Genomic DNA, 21,272 nt, shown 5'->3' on the forward strand with positions numbered 1-21,272 from the left:
TTTTTAAATATAGCACGAAAACGAAGCAAAATTTCAGTATTGTTCATAGGAAACATTTTGTAGAGAATTGAATTTCTTATCGAAATAGTTTATTTAAAAAATGTAAATGGAAAATTTTATGCAAAAAATACCTAGTTAATAAACGATTTTAAAGCAAAAAATTAGATTTTTTGAATTTTTTCCTTTTTTAATAAAATAATTTAGTAAAACTTGAGAATTTAAGTACAATAAAGTTTATTAATAATGTAAACTCTTTTATTTTTCACTTTATCGAAAAATGTCACTCTTTATAAAAAGTTCTGCCCCTCGAAAATATAAGACTCTCATACTAACATCTTAAATTAGATATACAGGGTGTTCATAAATTAAAAAAACACGAAAATGCTTAAGAGAGAAGTACCATTATTTATTATTTTACACAACATTTTTATACAACAAATCTGTTTATAACCTCAAATAATGTCCTAATACAAATTTTAAAATCAAAATTTCAATTTGAGGTGGGAAGTAGATATACATATAGTTTAAAGGTCAGAATTAAAATTTTTATTTTAAATTTGTATTAGAACATTATTTGAGGCTATAAACAGATTTGTTTTATAAATAGGTGTAAAATAATAAATAATGGTACTTCTCTCTTGAGTATTTTCGTGTTTTTTTAATTTATGAACACCCTGTATATCTAATCTAAGATATTTGTATACAGTCTAATTTTTTCGAGAGGCGAAACTTTTTATAGTGACATTTTTTGATAAAGTCAAAAACAAAAGAGTTTCTCCTCTTGTCAACTCCATCCGTGGACACACTGTATATACATTATTAATAGACTTTATTGTACTTAAATTCTCAAGTTTTTACTAAATTATTTTATTAAAAAGTAAAAAAAAAATCAAAAAATCGTATATTTTGCTTTTTTTAAATTGTTTATTAACCATCTTTTTGCATAAAATTTTTCTTTTAAATTTTTTAAATAAGCTATTTCCATGGGAAATTCAATTCTCTAAATAATTTTTCCTATGAACTATAGCGAAATTTTGCTTCGTTTTCGAGCTACAATTAAAAAACTGAAAGGGGTGCATTTTCACCCCTATCTCCAATTTCCACCCTCTAATTTAATAGCGTTCCGCGTTTTTTTCATCTAAAATGACCCTTTGAACGATTCATGCAATAAAATTGTTTAAAGGTCATGGTTCATTTTAACCCTGTTTTTTGGATATAATCAATGGCCTATAAGTGTCAAATGAATAAAAAAAATGACACAAATAATAATTGTTATAGCCACCGTCATTTTTATTTATCAAGCTACTTTGATTGAAAACTGTAGTTATATTTTTTAAAACGCTTGTAACTTCTCAACAAAAACCAATCGGACCTATGTTCGTACAAGAAAAAATTTTACAAATTAACCTAGCAACCATCTGTCAAAGTTTGTCATTGAGCTTGTAGAACACTCTGTATAATTAAAATGTTATGAATTTGTCACTTAATGTTCTAGGTTGAACATTTTAGTTGACAATAATAAATCATTCTTTGTAGTACTTTAAGTAAGGTTTAAAATTTCTAATTTTAAAATTATATCGATGCTCCATCAGAAATTATATGGCCAATTTAAAAACTTTATCAAAGTTAACAGCAGAGGTATACGCAGTAAATAAGGTATTACGAGAACATACAAAATATCATTATCGTCATTAAAAACAGATTGGTATAATAATCCTATCATTCCGAAACAAATTTTCTTGTTTACTTCCATTCATCTCCTGGAATTATTCGACGATAATTGGTCAATTTAGAAAACTGGAGAAATATACTTTTATAAGAATTTTAAAAGTCGTTGAGCTCCTTAAAGCCCGTATTTTCTTCTCATGTAGGAAAGGTTTCGCTTACAAGATTGCCTCTTAAGTGGTTTTCTAGACGGTTTCCGTGAAAAATTGATTTAATAAGAGGGTGCAAATGATTTCCGCATTGTACTCGTAGCTACACCGGCGATAAAAATGATTAGTTTCCTCCTCACAGTTTTCCCGAGGAAATTATAAAGTGTATCCAGAAGTCAACGGCTTGTTGTACTCAAAGGCAAACTGACATAAATGACAGATTTTAAACAGCAGTAGAGTTTGCTCTGTAGAAATTGTAATTTAATAGCTTTTTTGCTACAAAATAGCGAAAAAATCAAATTTCAAATAAATATGTACAGGGCGATCCATTAATAGGGATCTAAATAAAGGAGGATGTTCTAGCACAACACTATTTTACGAATAACTTGAAAACTAAAAAAGATATTGACCTCCTATTTGTGTAATTGTTTTTCTTAATAAATGATCTATCAAGTAAACGGAGACAATTACAAAACTGTTCTAATTAGCGTCATCTACCGCTGCGCATAAAAATAATATTTTTATTCCCATATCATAAATATAAATTTAATGAAAATAGTTCTTTAAAATGAGCCGTCGCTTTTTTGAATTCGATTAAGGCATTTAGAAGTTATGACTATTTAAAAATCTCAAGATGGCGTCCTTCATACTGGCGTTGCTATGGTAATAACAAAAAAAAGTTCATATAGAACATGTGAAGGGTTTAACAGTGTATCTAAAAAGTGTATTTTAAACTTAGGTTATAGAAGCGAAATTTTCTGTAACACTATCACAGTTTCGCCCTCTAGCGGTGAAGTTACAAACTTGAAAATATTTTAAGTAAATTTCTTTTGGCCGTATTTGTTAATAGATTTTTTTACCCCATAATCGTATTACCCTGTATAATTTGTTAATAGAAAACTAGTTGAGTACCGCTGGCTTCACTGTGGCAACGAGCATAAGTGATTCCCAAACCTTTGAATATCTTTTGATAACTTTTGTTAGAAAAATTTTTTGTTTTTATTTAAATTACTTAAAATCTTTAAAACAAGGTAAGAAAAGGTATTACCTCACTTTTCATTTCGATAACGCAAGCTGTTGTAACTTTTATAGTTAACATATAGGGTGGCCAAATGAAAACGAAACAGAGCCATTTTCAGGAACTGCGTCAAGATTGTAGAAAAACGCTCAGACCCGTCGATTTTTAGATTAAAAGGGGGACATTCTTTGCTGGTATTTTCGACTCCGCCACTTTCACCCCTAAGCAAGGGTAAGCATCACCTCAAAATATTTAAATGGCATTGGGGGTTAAGTAACATTTCTTTTGAAAGCTCTTACAATTCTCTTTACAACAGACTTTAAATTTTATAATTCCGCCCAATACTTATTAAGAATTTTTATTTTAAAGTTGAAATTTATGTACAAACAATTAGTAACGGTAAAAATGTCAGTCATTAGAGTTAAGTACGCCAATGGTATAAATTTAGTATTTCTTGCGTTGCATTGATTTTTGGCGATTTGTTATCACTTTCGTAAAAAATACAATTGTAAAAAACAGAAATGAATGCTAAACACACACAATGAACGTAAAATTAGTGGATTCCAAATTATTTTCTAGTATTATTTGGAAGCGTTGGTTGGTAGTTTATTTAATTGTGTTTTTGAAAATTAAACACTATGGTTTATTCCATTGCGGAAAGGGTAGATATCATTTCGCTTTACTTTATGAACAATAAATGTGCGAATAGAACAGCTCAGCTATTTAATGAACAACATCAAGATCGACATGTCAGGAGGAAGTATGTTCTAGAGTTAGTAAAAAAATTTCAAGAGACAGGGAACGTAGCCAATAAAAAACGAGAAATTGAAAAACCTATAGTTAATGAAGCTAGTGAAGTTGCAGTTTTGGGACAAGTTCATCTTGATCCTACATTAAGTACGAGGCAGCTGGCATCTGTGTCTGGGATCAATCGAACTAGCATACAAACCATTTTGAAGAAGAATAAATTCCATCCATACAAAATACATTTAGTCCAGGAACTTCATGAGGATGATTATGACCGCCGTTTGCAATTTTGCGAAATAATGAGTGAGCGAGCAGGGAACGATCCACAGTTCCTTTTTAACATCTGTTTTTCTGATGAATGCAGTTTTTTCTTGAACGGGACGGTAAATCGTCACAATTGCCGCTATTGGTCCGATTCAAACCCAAGAGTTTTTCACGAGGTGCATACACAGCAACCGGAAAAATTAAATGTATGGGCTGGAATTTTCGGTGACCGGCTGGTGGGTCCTTTTTTTCTACCTGGTAATTTGACTGGCCAAATGTATTTGCAATTACTGGAAGACGCTATTGACCCTGCCTTGACTGATATTATTGAAAATGTTCCAGAGTATGATGAAGATCATTTGATTTTTCAACAGGACGGTGCTCCTCCGCATTATGCGTTAATTGTCCGTCAGTATTTGGACCAACGTTTTCTACGGAATTGGATTGGGAGAAGAGGCAGCATTGAGTGGCCTCCACGATCACCGGATTTATCGCCCCTTGATTTCTTTTTGTGGGGATACCTAAAAAGTAAAATCTATAAAACACAGCCAGCGTCGCTGGAAGATTTGCGTCAAAGAATCGTCGACGAATGCCGTCGAATCACTCCGGAAATGCTTCGGAATGTGCGCGAACGTTTCGAACAAAATCTTTATTCTTGTATGGAAGCGGGCGGTCATCAGTTTGAACATTTAATCAACTAAGTAGTAAGTAAGCAACTAAACATAATTTAAATTTTAAAATGTAAATTTTTTTCAAAGTATTGGGCGGAATTATAAAATTTAAAGTCTGTTGTAAAGAGAATTGTAAGAGCTTTCAAAAGAAATATTACTCAACCCCCAATGCCATTTAAATATTTTGGGGTGATGCTTACCCTTGCTTGGGGGTGAAAGTGGCGGAGTCAAAAATACCAGCAAAGAATGTCCCCCTTTAATCTAAAATCGACGGGTCTGAGCGTTTTTCTACAATCTTGACGCAGTTCCTGAAAATGGCTCTGTTTCGTTTTCATTTGGCCACCTTGTACATATAGAAACGATTAAAGAAAAAGATGAACTCGCAAATAAAAAATCTTATCCACTGGACCATTGTTGCCAAAGTAAAATGACTTCAAAGGACTCGAGTCCATTTTTTCCTCGCGTTTTACATTTTTTCCGTACATTTATTCCTTGTTTACGAACCATAAAAAACGTTGTCTGTTGCTCGTTAACAGACGGGCTAATTTTAGAAGGCGTTACGGTTCGTGATGTGAGCGGTTATTTTCTTTCAGGAAATGCCTCTTACGCTGAAATTTATTTCAAATTTTGCGGTTTAAAAACAACAATCTAAAAATATACTGCCTGTAATAGAGATTGTTTGGGTGAACACATTCTGCACGTTGATATTAACGGGCGTCTATTTATGCAATAATAATAATTAAGAATGTTGGAAGTGTTGAATGACGACAGTTCTAATTACAGGGTTTCCGAGACTGAATTGTCTCCTTAAAAACTTGTAACTATACAGGGTGTCTCGCCACGAACTCCATCGATGGATATCTGGAAAACCGCATGAAGGACTTTTTTGAAATTGTGGTGGTGTGATACGGACCGTGGGGCTTACCAAGCAAAAATATTTTCAAGGTTATCGTACTTCCGGTTATACCAATTTTCTTGTTTTAAATGGAATCCCCTGTATATTATTGCATTTTGGGAAAGAACATTTATTTTTAAGTTGAAAACATATAACACACTCCATACTTAGGATTGACCGTTTCCGAGATATTTTGATTTTTAGGAAAAAATTTACATATTCAGACTGTCAGCAAAATTTAGTTTTCCCAGAAAAACAGGTTTATTTTTTTGTGCGAATTGGACATTTTGTAGAGGAAGATCTAATTTATCGGATTTAACATGAAAATTTTCCAGTTTTTATACAAGGTGGTCAAAAAATGAAGTTAAAAAAATGTGGAAAATTCGAAATTTTTAAATGGAAACCCCCAATTCTTTTAACATATTCGCATTCGAATAAACATTTCCCTTTTCCTAAAATGGTGTTTCCATTTGTTTCGCACATTTTAGATTGGCCGTGACAGGTAAGTAACTATCAACATGCGTGCGCTGTTGCCAAGTTTTTGTTGCAACTTTTGTCATTTATTTAATTGCTTTAATAGGTAAATCTTAAAATCTCTTTATAATAAAAGTAAAGTAAAAGGAATTATGAATCAGATATACGTGAAGAGGGCGGAAACATAAAAGATATCATAGCAGAGAGTTTAAAAAAAGACAGATGATTTCATTCTCATTCTTCACAGCTACAACAAAAACACATCAGCAGATTTGACGCCAATGCAGCTACGTCTTTTGTGTTCACTTCTTGACATATGTGTCGGGTAGAAAAATACTGGTTCCATTAATACAATTGGAATTAACAGATGCATCACGCGGACATCTGTACCTAAGGTAATACTAAAACTTTTATACATTTTTAGAGCTCACGGTGACAATAACAGTGTGATCTCATTGAAAAGGTTTTTGTTAAACCATAACATACATAGTTTCATTGTTTAAAGTGGCCATATTTACAACAGTGATGTATTAATTGATATGGTATTAGTAGGTATACGGGGAATGTTATCAAAATGTTGCCACATCATCGCGAATGATGTCAAATATTTTCCTTGTGACTTTAAGTTTGTTTTTATTATTCAAAGAGCTCGAGGAACAGAGGGTTAATATAATAATGAATATAAACATTGAAAATATCTTGTTTCCCACAAAAACCCTGACCAAATCAGTAACAGACTTGATCAAACCAGTGTATTTCTTTGTACATATTATATGTTTTGAACGGGAAGAGGCATCGAAAAACTTTTCTAATAAAAGTTGTTGAGAAAAATGAGAATATGACACAAATAATTGTGTTAAATTGGGAAAAATAATTTAGATGATTTTGGGATGATTTTAAGTGAAATAATTATATCATCATGAAGATGCTCTCTTGCGGTTTTCTATTTGCTCTTTCCGCTTTCCTGTAATAGTGGCCAACTATCAATTCTGGGTCACTCTGTACATTATTTATTGTAATTTACTAAAATTGTATGTAAATAACGAGCGTTCAAATAAAAACGTAGTCGAAGTTGGCTCTGACACATTGGACGTAGGGAGTAGCTTATAGCGACCAATTTATTCTCATTTCTCAACGAGCTGTATAGCAGCTGTCAGTTTCAATAACGTTAATGACTATATAACTTTATTTTAAAGAATAATCGTGATAACAATAACAAACAATTAAAGGAGCTGCGGAAAGTGTCCCCCTCCTTGTTATAACAATAAATTAAAGCAGCTGCTGAAAGTGTTCCAAGCACTTTTCACACCTGTTCCTCAAAGAATTAAAGACATTTTCTAAGATGCTCGGGGTATTGTTAATTTCACGAAACTTGTCTATAAGTCGAGCCTGCAGATGGTTTAAATCAGGAATTTGCAGTCCAAAAATAGTGTTTTTAAGGTAAGGCCACAAAAAGAAATCACACGACGTAATATCACATGACCTCGGTGGAAATTCATGTTCAGCATTGAGACTTATTAGTCGATTTTGGAAAACTTCCCTCAACATATTCATCGTCTCGCCTGCCGTATGTGCCCTTGCGCCATCTTGTTGAAAGTAAAAGTTTGTAATTTCGTTTTCTTCCAGCTGGTTAACAAAAGGAGCGATAATTTCTTCTCTATACCTTTGCGCAGTAAGAGTACCATTAAAAAAAATAGGTCCATAAATCCTCCTTCGATTGAGAGCACACCAAACTTTTTTGAGCGTGTAGAGGGCCCTCGACAAAAAAGTTATCTGGTTTTTCAGAAGACCACATTCTCAAATTCTTTGAGTTTACGTAACCACTTAAATGAAACCAGGCTTCATCAGAAAAAAAAGGTGGTATTATGAAGTTCACCGTAGTTCACAAAATACAGCCCGTCGCGGAAAATCAACTTCATGAAGTTCTTGCTGACAAGTTAAACGATAGGAGAACAAACGCAAATCTTTTTTTAACACTGTGTGGCAGGTACGCATTGATACTCCCACCATTTGTGATAAAACACGTACAGAAGTTCTTGGCGCATTTTCCATTATTTGTTGGACATTTTCTTTTAATTCTTCCGTCCGTTTTTTAGGTCGGCCGCTTCCTTCTTTTCTTGTTACACTGCCCGTTTCACGAAAAACATTAACACAACGCTGAACTGCACTTTGAAAAATTTTGTACTCAACAATGCCGGGAAATTGATTTTGAAATTCTATGAAACATTCCTCAATAGAATACTTCCATATTCCATCTATCTTGCGTCCATTTCTAAAGTAGGACTCTATGATAAACACTTGAGAAAACACCATTTTAAACGCTTTTTAAAACGAAAATATTCAAATTGATAGCGGCGATATAGCGCTTTGACAGATGACGTTTAACTTCATTTGCTATACGCTACGCCCTACGTCCAAATATTCAGAACCAACTTGATCACGTTTTTATTTGAACGCTCGTTACATACACTGAACATAAAACAGAAAAAAGTTATCAATTTATTAATATTTTTTCCTTTGATATCTGTTTCTGGTTTTTACCAAAATTTGGAGAAATAAGGTTACAAAAAACTAAAATTACCTGTTAAAATTAAACGTTTTATTTTAAAAAGTGTATGCGTAATTTAATTTATTTTTTCTCTAAGCTCTCTCTTTAGTTATTTACATATTTTGAGGAGCATAAAATAAATGGATGCACATAAAAACACATTTTCCCCGCGTTACAATAAATTACCTTCATAAAAGCATATTTTTTATGGACTATCTCCTGCCCTCGAATCGATTTTTGAGAAGGTGTGTGCAAACTCACAATTCGTCATAGTAAAAAATGCACCGCCTTTCCAAAGCTCGGTGAAATCCCGTGTTATTTATCACCTCCCTCAACGTAATATTCAATACATCACGAGCAATGATTTTTTTGAAAGGCTGCACCTTCTCGTTCTCGTGGATGCTCATACCTGACATAAAAACTCTCAAAGGATACACAATTTCATTTTTATATATTCCAGTTTGCAGTGGCGGTTCGTGGACCTTTTCGCTACTTCTCATATCAGCATCAGTGACTCCTGACAGTCACCTAGTTTAGATGAATTATATACAGTCATTACATATTTCAACCAAGTAAATAATTGCACGCAGCCCTGACAAATTCGTTTGCGATAGTATTATTAAAAAGTTGTACAATTCTAAACAATATACTACATGGTTTTACCTTTTTTTTCTTATTCAGCCACTTCATTAGCTGATTCAGTGATAAACGTCTTAAATTAATCCAAAACAGTATACAATAACAACCAAATTAAACCGCGATTGATACGCACGAAATGAAATAACCCCCTTAATTTACTACATAGACCTTGTATAAATAAAATTTAAATTTTAAGAAACAGTTATTTGAAGACAAATACATTGTGTCCCAGTTTTGTTGATAAATATTTACCATTTTTATTGTAATGTAAAAATACAACTTAAAAAGTAAGAATTTTTTATTTTACATTTTACATTTTTCGCATATGCTTAAAAACCATTATAAAAATGTAAGAATCCTATGTGAATTTCCACAATTTTTATCGGTGTAAATGCCTCAAGGAAAAGAGGCGATTCTAATTAAGAAGTATTTTGTCACTGACAGTACTGTTTCCCCTTATAACTGAAAAACCAGGTTAGCCTATTAGATATTCATAAAATTCATTTTTATGGGGCTGCGACCACTGATATAATATCCCTAGAGATGCAATAAAGGGGGATTTAGCCCTGGCATTATTAATATGGGGATGTAATCTGACTCTAGGTAGAGACGTTAAATTTTTATAATGTCAAGTAAATTTCAAGGATAAGCCATATAATATAGCAAACGTTGGCCCGATAAATATGACCAGCTGCATACCACAAAATTATTAATTTAGAGCATTTTCCTGACAAAGTTTTCAGTCTTTTTATAGAGGATTTTCTTTAAGCACAATTTGATAACAAAATAGATGATTTTTGCGATTATTTTAAGAGAAAAGCTTCCTCTGAATTTATCTCCTAAATGGTTTAGTTCTCAAGATTAAAGTTTTTGTAAAATCTACACAAATACATATTTCGAAAAATGTTTGACGCAGATTAATAAAATTTGGACAGACGATTTAACAAAATTTTAGTAACAATTCACTGAATCTGTATACAGTCAATGACAGACGCATTGGGAGATACTTACACTAAGAATGATTCCTAACTGCACAAAAAGAAAAATGTGTCTTCAATTTTATTCGAAAACGAGTTATTTTCAATTCATTTTAAAGGCATTAAACTAATTCAAAATAATTTCAATTTTTTTTTTTAATGTCAGACAATGTTCTTTGATAACAAAAATGCAAAAGATATAAAACCCCGTAGACAAGAAGTTTTTTTCCTCAGTGTTTTCATCAGTGACCCTGTGCTAAAAAATGTTTATGTATTTTTTTTATTTTTATTATTTAGCGATAAATGTTATCGCCTTTATGGTAGCACTGTATTAGATAATTTTTTAACTGTAAAGTTTGCATTTTTACCACGATAATAATTACTGTTGGGTATATAGTATATTGTTGTATTATGATTAAAAGTGTTACTTTTAGCCCAGTAAATGAAAAAAAAAAATGTAAAAAAATTCGTTTCAGATTGAAACTTGGTTTAATCGTTAGTTTAGGCAAAAAGAAATAATATTTTCCAAAAAGTATCGGTTTAAAACAACAATATCATTGTTTAAACAATGATTATAATGTAAAAATGACCAAAAATTGAGTTTTTTAGCTGTATTAAAAAGCGCTCGCCAACAGGAGTCTTTGCTTTTGTTTATACTTATAGGTTTTCAAAACACGCTTCATTTGAGACCTGCTAAATTAAAATCCATTAACAATTTGTTTAAATAATTGCAAAAAAACAGCGAAATTTGAATTTGCTATAAACAGAAGAAAAAAATCATCTCTAAACTGCAGTAAAAGGTGTATTTTATTACGCTTAAGAAACCCTGAAAATTTGGTAAAAAATATTTATTTGTTTATTAGAAATAGCAATTTGTCAATTGCAAAAACGCGGTTGTTAGCGTTATAATAAAGGGCCTTATGAGGGCTCATTTGTTTCGTCTTGACTTATATTTTCAAGATATGCAATTGGAAATTGTAATTTCATAGGCTAACCTCCTCAAAACGGCGTATAAACAAACAGTGTAATTTGTTTATAAGGTTTTTCGTTAATAACTTTGCGAAGAATTAATATTTTTTAAAGCCGCTTTGATATTCGTAATCGTAATTTTTCACGAATTAAAAAAAAAGGATTGTTCTAGGACCATTTTTAACCGAGATAGTATTTTTTTTTAAATTCATAACTTGTTTATTTATAAACATTAAGACAAGAAATGTCGGGAATAAACCAATCAACCCTTAAACTTCATAATAACGGTTAAAGATATCGAAAAAATGTATTTTATAGTAATTTTTAACCCTTTAAAAAACGTCCTCGAACACATTTTTACACATGGAATGTGGTGGGGGAAATAAGACAGAAACGTTCAAAAGTGGAAATCGAGACTTCAAACCTTAACTTCCCGAAAATTTTGCGATATCCGGTAATTGTGGACCAATTTTAACGTTTTTTTTTATCTGGGGTAGCGCATGAAAATAATAACAACTGCATGGTTCATTTTGCAATAATTAATTATTAATTTGTTATAAACTATTAATTTTGTAAAAAAACATTTTTTCGCATTTTTTCGAAAAATAATTTTCTTAGAAGACAATATTTTTATGTAAAAAAATTCAGAAAATGACATATTTTTTATGTATAAAGTTTTTTTTAATGAGAATAGAGTTTTTGGATGTAATATGCATAATAATATTATTTTTTAAAATATAATATGTAATTTAATGTTAATGTAAGGAAAATGTCAACCTTAGAGATTTCTGATAGTCAAAAAATGTCGTAGTTTTGTGACCGTTGGAGAAAAAAATATCATTTTCACCATAACCTGCGAAATAAATTAGAGTATAGAATAGAAATAGAGCGAAATAATTATGTATTAAATAATTATTATTTTAAATCAAAAGCGAATTTCCTATAAATAAAATTTCTTTTCCATAACGGAAGATAAACATGTTTTTTTAGTCTTATGTCAGTTAACTATCCGTCAGAACGTCTTTTTATATAAAGTGTACTAATTTTGCTATAACTTGCAATTCTATTATATCTTTTTTCATACCTAAAACTTTGTCGAAATATAAGAAAACATTTTCAGATCTTCCACATTTTCACACTGTGTTCATTCTAACGGTGGACATAAATTCTTGTAAATATTTAAGGTGGACTAGTTTTGCCGTAAATGGGAATTCTTTATTACCTTTTAATCCAGAACAACTTGTCCCATTAACACTTTTTCGAAGGAGTAAAAATACGACTTCATATTTTTTAATTTTCTGCTACACACCCGGTACATGAAATGTTAGCTGTCTCCATGGCAACCTCATTTCAAATACAAGCAAAACTTTTTATCAAATGTTACTTTTTTCCGTAAATTGTAAAATAAAAAAAATTGTAGGTATCTTTTATTCACTGTATTACTTTTTTATATTCACTGAAAATATGCCAATAACAACTACGCTGATGCAATATTTCGACGTTTCGACCTAAAAAATAGTCTTACTCTCTAGCTACGGCTATTATGACGGCACATAACCTTGTATATTGCCCATCGTTATTGAAATACGTCATGTTCCTCGGGCATCTCTGATGTGAGTGATTTGTCATCCTAAAATGTATATTGTCCCCAAATACGTTTCCCATCAAATAACCGGAATCCCTCGTTTTATATAGATGAGCGACCTAGAAAGGCTTGATCCTAAGATACATCATGTTACAAATTCTCTAGAAACTCTCGATTATCCTTTGGTTGGTACAGATGTTTAGGGAAGCTCGGAATATCGATAAACATTAATACTGTAAAAAAATTTATAGCACAAACAACTTGAATGTAGTTTATTTGAAAAGTATTACTATGGTTTATGAGTACACACAAACGTGTGTAAAATTTGGAAACTGGGTTATTTAATAAGTCGCGTTATTAAAACGCTATTCAAATATTTTTCAATGTTTGTTTTTCTTCTCTAAATTTACTAAAAGCGTAATTAGGAAACGTGTGGATACTCGTTTTAAATTGTATCGTATTTCTATCTTCAACCTTTAAAGCTTTTATCATCTTGAGGGGTGTATACATTTCTGCCAAACGATTCGGTCCCTCAAGGAAATACTGTTTTACATTGATCGAACCCAAACAGATGGGAAATAGCATGGAGATTTATTCTATTCACATGTTAAGGCATATTCGTAGATATAAGAGAAATACTAGTTATTTGTGTGAGAAGACTTATCTTTAGTTGCTAAAGGGATTACAAAAAAAGTATAATATTAAACTTTTATAGAGCGTGAAAAGTTGGGTCAAATTAAAAATCAGCAAAATTAACAAAAATTAAAAGGAAAATAAAGGTATATTCTGGGAATTCTTATTGAAAAAGTCTAACAATAAGTGAGTAACTGAAGAAATGTTTTTCATGTTAAAACCGTTGTAGAACGTTTGTATTGCGAATATTACAGATATATTTTTGACTTAAGTGATGCTGATTTGAACAATTTTTGAATCTACATTATCACTAAATTTTATACAGGGTGGCCAAATGAAAACGAAACAGAGCCATTTTCAGGAACTGCGTCAAGATTGTAGAAGAACGCTCAGACCCGTCAATTTTTAGATTAAAAGGGAGACATTCTTTGCTGGTATTTTTGACTCCGCTACTTTCATCCCTAAGCAAGGGTACGCATCACCCCAAAATATTTAAATGGCATTGGGGGTTAAGTAATATTTCTTTTGAAAGCTCTTACAATTCTCTTTACAACAGACTTTAAATTTTATAATTCCGCCCAATACTTATTAAGAATTTTGATTTTAAAGTTGAAACTTATGTACAAACAATTAGTAACGGTAAAAATGTCAGTCATTCGAGTTAAGTACGCCAATGGTATAAATTTAGTATTTCTTGCGTTACATTGATTTTTGGTGATTTGTTATCACTTTCGTAAAAAAACAGAATTGTAAAAAACATAAATGAATGCTATACACACAATGAACGTAAAATTAGTGGATTCCAAATAATTTTCTAGTATTATTTGGAAGCGTTGGTTGGTAATTTATTTAATTGTGTTTTTGAAAATTAAACACTATGGTTTATTTCATTGCGGAAAGGGTAGATATCATTTCGCTTTACTTTATGAACAATAAATGTGCTATTAGAACAACTCAGCTGAATAACATCAAGATCGACATATCAGGAGGAAGTATGTTCTAGAGTTAGTAAAAAAATTTCAAGAGACAGGGAACGTTGTCAATAAAAAACGAGAAATTGAAAAACATATAGTTAATGAAGCTAGTGAAGTTGCAGTTTTGGGACAAGTTCATCTTGATCCTACATTAAGTACGAGCCATCTGGCATCTGTATCTGGGATCAATGGAACTAGCATACAAACCATTTTGAAGAAGAATAAATTCCATCCATACAAAGTACATTTAGTCCAGGAACTTCATGCGGATGATTATAACCGCCATTTGCAATTTTTATTAACATCTGTTTTTCTGATGAATGCAGTTTTTTTTTGAACGAGACGGTAAATCGTCACAATTACCGCTATTGGTCCGATTCAAACCCAAGAGTTTTTCAGGAGGTGTATACACAGCAACCGGAAAAATTAAATGTATGGGCTGGAATTTTCGGTGACCGGCTGGTGGGTCCTTTTTTTCTAACTTGTAATTTGACTGGCCAAATGTATTTGCAGTTATTGGAAGACGCTATTGATCCTGCTTTGACTGATATTATTGAAAATGTTCCAGAGTATGATGAAGATCATTTGATTTTTCAACAGGACGGTGCTCCTCCGCATTATGCGTTAATTGTCCGTCAGTATATGGACCAACGTTTTCTACGGAATTGGATTGGGAGAAGAGGCAGCATTGAGTGGCCTCCACGATCACCGGATTTATCGCTCCTTGATTTCTTTTTGTGGGGATACCTAAAAGTAAAATCTATAAAACACAGCCAGCGTCGCTGGAAGATTTGCGTCAAAGAGTCGTCGACGAATGCCGTCGAATCACTCCGGAAATGTTTCGGAATGTGCGCGAACGTTTCGAACAAAATATTTATTCTTGTATGGAAGCGGGCGGTCATCAATTTGAACATTTAATCAACTAGGTAGTAAGTAAGCCACTAAACATATTTAAATTTTAAAATGTAATTTTTTTTCAAAGTATTGGGCGGAATTATAAAATGTAAAGTCTGTTGTAAAGAGAATTGTAAGAGCTTTCAAAAGAAATATTACTCAACCCCCAATGCCATTTAAATATTTTGGGGTGATGCTTACCCTTGCTTAGGGGGGAAAGTGGCAAAAATACCAGCAAAGAATGTCCCCCTTTAATCTAAAATTGACGGGTCTGAGCGTTTTTCTACAATCTTGATGCAGTTCCTGAAAATAGCTCTGTTCATTTCTGTTTTCATTTGGTCACCCAGTATATTTTAATTTCTTACTATTCGTAATTTCCTAATTTTAATTCTAATCTTCCTTTTACGAATCTTATTATCGACATAAAACTGTTCTTTTTATAATAATATACAGCTGAAATCATCAAAGGTTTCATATAATACGAAATTTTTTACGAAATTTGCAGTTGTCACGACAGAAAAAGGTACGACTTAACTTAATAAAGCGAAATTAACACACAAAATGTTATATCTTTATACATTAAAATCACTTAATTTCTTCATGCCCATGTGATATTCCTCCGACAGATTAAATTGTAATTTATGCGATACGGCATGCGTTTCATCCAAAACTAGTGTTTTACCTGAACCTAGCCGCACAGTATTTACCCTAATTGTATGTCATTATGAAAGAATTTAATGACTGCCGCCGTTGTTCTTGTTCATATCTGATTTGCGATGGGTGCATAGAGATTACCACACGCCATATTACATTATTGTGCATCGGGTCGGGGGACCCTGGCGTGATGCAACCACCTGCACTTGTTCCTTTTTACTATTTTTTTTTAAATAATCGCATAGGCTGGGAACGAGATGCGATGTGTGGTTTTCAACAGGATTCTAGAAAAGATCAGCATAATTCAGCCTGTAATTATTGAACGCCTAACGCAATGTTGAAGTCTGTACACGCATAACGGAATTGTTTTGTTTCCTTGACTTGAAAATGTTTTTATTCTGTGATATAAAATTGACAAATTCCGTTAATATCATTGTCGAAATTCACCCATGTTTCGAAAATAATTCGATTATTTTTCAAAAAATCCGCAGATTAAAAGGCTCAAGGCGGGAAAGTTTCGAAAATTTTTCGGATTTTATGCAAGAAACTTCGAGGGCAGATAGATCTCTAGACTTGTAAAAAATGCAGTGGCGTAGGTTTATTTGTTTTTGTTTTTTTGTTATTTTGTTTTTTGTTTTTTGTACTTGACCCCTGTCAAGCTGTACACTACTGATTGAATCTTCAGAGCTCGTAGTTTAGGAAATGTAAAGCCTACTATCATATATTATCTTTACCAAATTTTGTTGAGATCGATTAATAAATTCCGGAGATATAAACAAAAAATCAATTTTTTTAACAACAACACCCTGTATCTCTAAAACGGGGCCGTTCCAGACCTATGTTTATAAGGCAAACACGTATTATTTTAAAGAGATTAATCTGTCCTCGAAGTTTCCTGCATAAAATTCGGACCACCCTGTATATCATATTTAAGTTTTTTAAAATTCTGTTGGTACCAAGAGAGTATAGTTGTTACGATATCAATTGCAACCTGTGAATCTTAAAGCACAGGACCGTCTGCACTTCCCTTGAAATTTCTTCATATGCTTTAGCCATGATGTGTCTCGTAATTTATACATAATAGCCATTGGGCGAGTCCGGTATTGGTAGACAGTCCGCCTGATGTAGAATGGACGGCGGCGTGCTGGTCGTCAAAGCAAACCTGTATTGGTCCACTAGGTCGTAAATAATTTTTTGCATGGTATTCTATAATTAGTTTGGTCTCAAACGCGGTTCACTTGGCTTTGTCAGTGCCGTAGAGAGCAGTGCTTCGCATGGTATATTTATTATTGGTATAATAATAGTTATTAAAATAAATATTATATGTGATTATCTAGTAATTTAGCATGGCTTTCTGAAAACCCTTTGAAACGGAAGATAACGAAATAACCCGGAAAAATCCCCAAATAGTCGAGTCGGTTTTTGTCCAAAGCGTCGAAATAAACTCAAGAGTTTAAAAACAAAGATTTATACGTACCAAGTCAACGTATTATTTTAAATATATTTGAATTATATGTTTGAAAAGAGAAAATAGTGAACAATGCGGTAAAGAAATTACTAAACGGTTTAGCGAATTAACTAAGACATCAAAAACGACAATTTATCACGTAATTAAAGAAGGAGACGTTATTAATCACGGTACAAAGAAGAAATGGAAAAATACAAAATTAAAGAATATTGACCATTTTCCCAGAGATGTAATACGATGCACAATTTATATGTATAAAGAAAATAAAGTTCCTACTTTAAACATGATTCGAGATAATTAAGCGATTATCCTGATTATAATTATAAATCTTTAGATACTTTACGACATGTTTTATTACAATGCGGTTTTAAACATAAAAAACTTGACAATTGTATGGTAATTATGGAATCACGACGTATACTTGCACTTCGAGAATATCGTCAACTAAATAGGAATATAGCTCGGAATATAGTATATCTAAATGAGACAGGACAAAATTTTTCTGGATTCCGTAGAATTTATGAGTTAAATGTTTTTATGCGGTTCCAACTGATATCGTAACGATTATACTTATATCTGCAGAAATATCATTTTTTTTTTTTTTTTTTTTTATCTTTACCTAGTTGAAGTGTGTGATATAACGATGTGTATTTTTTACGATTTTTTGTTAAGTATAAATAGTTAAATAAAAATAACCCCTAACTGTCCCTTTGGGCATTATTTCTTTCGGAGGTGTAAAGATATCAATAAGCAAGGAAAAAACTTGAAACTATACCACAAATAAGAGAAAAACTTAAAATATACTCAAAATAAAAAATAACTTTCCTATAATCTTGCAATTAGTTGATGACGTTACAAATGTGCTTGTCAAGTCTTTTGGAATTTGAATATTTGAAAAGAAGTCTAAGAGAAGTCTGAGAACGGCTTGAACCCTCTCAAATATTTTACGGATCAGTAATTATTTATCAATGTTAATATTAATCGACTATCGACCTGACTTTTTCACCACATATTTAGGGGGTTAATTGTTTACAAGAAATCTGAAAGCTAGTCTGAATAAGCTGATGCACTGTTGGTGCAATCGAAAATTAACACTTCATATTTCTTCAGCGACGCGTGATAAATCTCTCTTCAAGAGCCTTGGATTTCTCTTTAATCAAATAGATCACGTTAAATGTCTACCATATAAATCCATTCACTAAAGTCCAACGGGGAAACCGGCGGAGACTTCTGAAAAACCTCCGTTTCTCCCATAACCGACATGGCGTGCACGCAGTTCAGAATCAGTTAAAAAAATCGCACAACCGACAACTTTTACTATTTGTCACGAAAGTGTAGTCTCGTGACGCGATAAACCCAGCTATACAGTGACAGGGAATGTTGTAGTACCTGCTCCTGCACAAAAACGCCAACCAATTTGGTTCCCATTGCCAGCTAACGAACTTTTGTTCTATTAAATTATGCCGTGCTTTCTCTACAATTGTTTTTGTGCCATTAGGGTTGGGCGGTACATACAGCCGGCGTGCCTGCGGAACACCACGCTTAAGCGTTGATGCATAGATTGTTATCTATAATTAAAATTTAAAGGGACGTTTACGTTTTGATGAATGTACTACACGGGCTTCTGAGTGCCGGCTTTTATCTGTGGGGCGCAGGCTCTTGTAGCAACGGCCCCTTGTTCGTCGTAAGCGGTGAAGGTATTCTTGCAATTCCTGAGGGTAGAATGTAAGGGTGGGCACGCGACAACGAGAAAATTGCTCATTTGTTTTTTTAGCAAATCTTCTTTTCATTATTTATTGAGTGATTTGCTTCCTATGAATAAAAAAAATAATGATATAAATCTTTGTGCCAAAAGGATCAGTCACGAGTTGTTTTTTTTGGGAAAATAGTTTTCAATCTTGAATTTCTTTCTTATAAACTGATGCGTAGCAGAGCTGGGTAATTCCTGGTGAAAAAGTAATTAGCAATTACAATTCCCTTTTTTTCCCGTAATTGTATTTAAATACTTTTTTTTATTATAGTAATTTGGAATTGTAATTTGTAATTATATTATTTGAACTATCGAATTACAAATTACTTCTATAAGTACAAATACTTTTTCTAATAATTATAATTACTTTTAAGATCATGCGTATTGCGTAATTGCGTACAGACTTGCAAACTTCTATTATTATTTCATTTGAGGAAAGCCTTGTGCCGCGTGAACAATAAAAAGTGATTTGGTGAATTAACCTCAGAATTAACAGAGTACATTTTATTTTATTATAATTATTATTAATTTAGAAAATATACGAAGTAAAAATATGTTGCCTATAGCATCAAGTTTTATAAAAATATATATTATGTATCTATGTGTTACTCGTTACTGCTCTTATTTTGAGTTGAGAAAACTTCTGGTTCGGTTACTCAGCCTTTCACTCGTACTTGTTCGATTCGTAATTTTTTTAATAATAATTATTGCTTTCCAGTCTACCCAAAACTACTGTATTCTATATTTTGCAGATGTACTAACAACCAAAAAAAAAGATCATCGGGTTGAATTAATTACCTGACCAATAATATAAAATTATAGTATGAACTGAACTAGTTTAAATTATTAGATTAGGAATAAAAATATAAAAATTCTATATCAGAAAATGAATAAGAATAAACTTTGAATTTTAGTATCAATTCTAATAAATAATAAAACGCAATATTACACAACACTTTTAATTTAAATTTTTAACTTACCTTTTTCCTTTTTCTCTGTTTGGTCACTATAATTTACTTTATCATAAAAGTAATTAGAAAAGTAATTAGAAAAGTAATTGCTAAATCCATTTTCCATGTAACTGTAATTAAATTAATATAATTCCTTTTTTAAAGAATATACTTTGTAATTGTAATTAGTTCCTTTTTTTAAAAAAGTAATTTGTAATTGTAACTATTTTTAAATTACAAGTAATTACCCAGCTCTGATGCGTAGTAGCACCTAATTGTTTCTGTTCTTTGAAAATCTACTGAAATATTGTACATAAACTACCAAGCGATGTATCTATTCAGTGTGTTACATGTTAATCGCTATATAAGCTTTAACCTAAAATCGAAACTTTTTTAATAAGCTTACTCTGATAATCCTTTGATAATCTGTGTTGGTTTGGAACGTATTACGTTATAGTCGCCTTCATCAAGTTTAACTTTAAACTTTTTACCTGAATATTACGATGGAATAAAATCCTGATAGAAAGGCATCAACAAATTGGATGTCAGACACGACTTGATATTGTTTTCTCCAGCAGTGTCCAGCAACTTTTCAAAAAAAAAAAAACGAAAAATTATTATGTAAAAATGAATGTTTTGGAGCCAAAACAATGGTCAAATGTCAAATATTTTTAAATAACAAATGTGAATTAAAGAAAAGAAAACTGCGGAAAATTCTTGGAAAGTCTTTTTTTTTCAAATTCACTTTTGTTATTTTAAAAATGAATTGACCATTATTTGGATTCAGAACATTAATTTTCACATAGTCTGTACTTCATTTAAAAAATATACGCGAGAACTATTGAGAAAATCGAAATTTTTCATAGGAGCAATTTTGTAGGAAATTTAATTTTAAACAACTTTTTTCAGAAACCTTTTTGCGAAAAAATGCATCTTCATTGATATATTGGCAGTTTTTGATCAAAAATGTAGAGGGTGTTCTTAAATGAAGTAGCAAAAATGGTACCAGTGAATGTAGAGCCAAAAATATGAGGATTGAAGTAAAATTACCTGATATGAAAGTTGCACTCCTGAGGTGATATACCCTCTTAAAGGAGTGGATTGAAATTTACATTTTAATTTTTTTCTTTAACATGAGGAATGCTAGAGACACCAAACCTGGTGTGAGCATCCTACTAATAAACATACAACTTTTTAATATTTTTTTGATCATTAGCGTATTTTATAAAGGAGTGAAACAGTCAACCCCATTGCAATATTTTATTAGAAAATTTTTATATGACGCAAA

At 31.8% G+C, this 21,272-nt stretch overlaps 1 protein-coding gene across 2 annotated transcripts in view; it reads left to right on the plus strand.

Moving 5' to 3' along the window:
- LOC108905300 (protein tincar) overlaps positions 1–21,272 on the plus strand; it is a 224,274-nt gene that overhangs the window by 17,100 nt on the left and 185,902 nt on the right. The gene's annotated exons all lie outside the window — the stretch shown is intronic.

The sequence above is a fragment of the Anoplophora glabripennis genome, unplaced genomic scaffold, assembly GCF_000390285.2.
Source record: "Anoplophora glabripennis isolate ALB-LARVAE unplaced genomic scaffold, Agla_2.0 scaffold257, whole genome shotgun sequence".
Classification (NCBI taxonomy): Eukaryota; Metazoa; Arthropoda; class Insecta; order Coleoptera; family Cerambycidae; genus Anoplophora; species Anoplophora glabripennis.